Raw genomic sequence first — 2,606 nt, forward strand, 5'->3', positions numbered from 1 at the left:
TCTGTTTAACTCTTTACTCTGATTTCCAATAGGATCGCGCTAATTAGGATTGGTACAGAAATGAATGTGTGCGTGTCTTTGAGTGCGGTGCGTGCGTGTGTGTGTGTGTGTGTGTGTGTGTGTGTCGGTGAGGGTGGGGGTGTCTTTGGGATGGTATATGTAACTTGGCACTGATCCGATAAACCTACCAAGAAGAGAACTGTGTACTTTATTAAATATCGAAGGCAGTGCTCTTCTGGGTGGGCTGCCGGAGGAGAGAAAAAACGTACATCTCGGATGATGTCTCCAGGGTCTCAACTGTACTCTTTGGTTTTTTGGCAGTAGAGAATAAAGCTTTTGAAAGAAGTAAGAATAACGACTGGGCTTCAAAGAATCAGACCGATCAATCATCGATGCAGTGCTGAAAAGCCACCTGATCTTAGCAAATCTTTGCTTAAAAAGTAGTGGCCGCATAGGGACTGCTGGGATTCCCCTCTTCTTCGCCGAGTAGAGCACAACCAGAGCCGAAGCAGAGGCGTCCTTTGGAAGTAGTAAGTCTGCTCTGTAACACAAAACCCAACAATAAATATTAGCCGCCTGCGCGGTTCAATGTTTCCACAACAGTTCAGGCTGGAACATGTGCATGTAGGGGCAATGAATGCGCCTCCGCTGTAAGCAGCCGGCAGCCAGTTCCTGCATACCTGCCATAAACCTCTCCTCACAGTCAACAGTTTATCATGGATGGGCTTTACTAAATTAACATGAATGTATGCAGCCCAGGTGAGGCTGGTAGTGTACCCTTTCTTCAGGGTTGTTGGTCTTATGGCCAAAAAACAATGTGTTGTGTTCCTGTTAAATGGACTGAAGAATCTCTCTCTCTCTTGAGGGATGCCATATGGCCTGGTATGACCAACAGGGAATGGGCAAAATGGTGGAACTCCATGCCACCTGTGGCTTAAAAAAGAGAAACCTACCTCAGTTGCTCCAAAAGAGGATAATAGTTTTAAAATGAAAACACCCATGACTTCTTACAGAATGAGCACAGAGTCTTGTATGGAAATCTCCACTGTCTCTGCTTGACACTTTTACTGACAAAAGGCATGGTGCTGAGAAATGTATCATTAAATATAGTCCCCTACATCCAAGCTGGAGCAAGTTTACAGAACTCTTCTTGATAGCTCATATTATTACATATGATGCATGCAATGTGAAGTGTACATATTTGTAAATGCTTGACAGGATAATGTGCATCTTAAGGCAAAGCTCAATTGTGTCATATGGGATAGTGTCTGAAGTCGCTGCAGTCTGTCAAATATCAAGGCTGATAAAATACTAAAAAAACGAAGTCAAAGTTAGCTTTTTATTAATAATGTTCAAATCTCCCATACAGTCATTACATGAACCATTAGACCCAGTTAAACATAGCTGTTTATCATTATATAAAATAATACTTCCGTCATTATCAGCGTAGAGTAAAATATAGCATTGTCATCATTCTAAGTTGGACGTTCTTGAGCAAACAGCTCATTACTGCAAACCCTCTTTCCAGCATTAATGGTCTTTTGGTGGCGGCCTTAAATCTTAAGCAAGCAACAGATCAGTTTCCAAAGTAAACAATGCCACAATACCATTTCACCTTTGCACTCAGACTTGCCTATGAGATACTACAAAGACCCAAAGGGACTCAGGGTCGGTAGGGGGCTGTTGTGTTTTGGAGGAAGAGTGGAATTTTTGCTGTGCCCACACCAGGTGCCCACCCCCACCCCACCCCCATTGAAAGCCCATTCCTTCTGTGGTTGTGTGATACAGGTGCCGTTTGAGCTGGGCACTAGCAATGTGTCAGATTACACCTCTTTCATGTGTGTTTGGCCGTAGGATCACTGCCAACACCCATGAGCAGTACATACAAAAACACACAAACACACACACCACCTGTCTCTCAAACGCACGCACGCACATACACACACACACACACACACACACACACACACACACACACACACACACACACACACACACACACTAACTTGCAAAATCTTTGCTGCCGTAATACGGTCTGGTCCACTTACCTTGCACACATTCGCTGGATTAAGTTACTCCTTTTAAAGCTGAAAACAGCTTGGTTGCCATGTTTAGTCATGCAAATGGTATGGTCTGGAGGACTGTGTGTTTGTCTGATGTTTTCATTGTGAGAAAACACATCTGCACCGCAGACATGAGATTTATACTGGCCCAATCTTACATTGTACCGGCTAAATCATACCGTCTAAACACTTTTTCCCACCCCACCTCGAAATTATCTGAACATTTAATAAAGTCTGTGATGCATCTCTGCGTAGCCAAATCTAAGCAACATTTATACAAATTACTGCCGTATCAACATTCTACAGTTACCTGAATATCGACATGTACGATGTAGGCCAAACCTCATAGCCTCATTTTGTCTAATGGATCTTATTTGTTATGTTATTGGTTATAATAGGCCGATGTTTACAAGAATGATGCAGAACAGACAAATCTGATTATGCATGCGTGTGTATGTGTGCGCACAAGTGTGTGTGGATGTGTGGATCTCTCTCTCTCTCTCTCTCTGTGTGTGTGTGTGTTTGTCTGTGGCAGAGGGTATT

The sequence above is a fragment of the Alosa pseudoharengus genome, unplaced genomic scaffold (assembly GCF_046254945.1).
Source record: "Alosa pseudoharengus isolate Yale_2024_CS ecotype anadromous, Long Island Sound unplaced genomic scaffold, YU_APseudo_1.1 YU_APseudo_1.1_scf_20, whole genome shotgun sequence".
Taxonomy (NCBI): Eukaryota; Metazoa; Chordata; class Actinopteri; order Clupeiformes; family Clupeidae; genus Alosa; species Alosa pseudoharengus.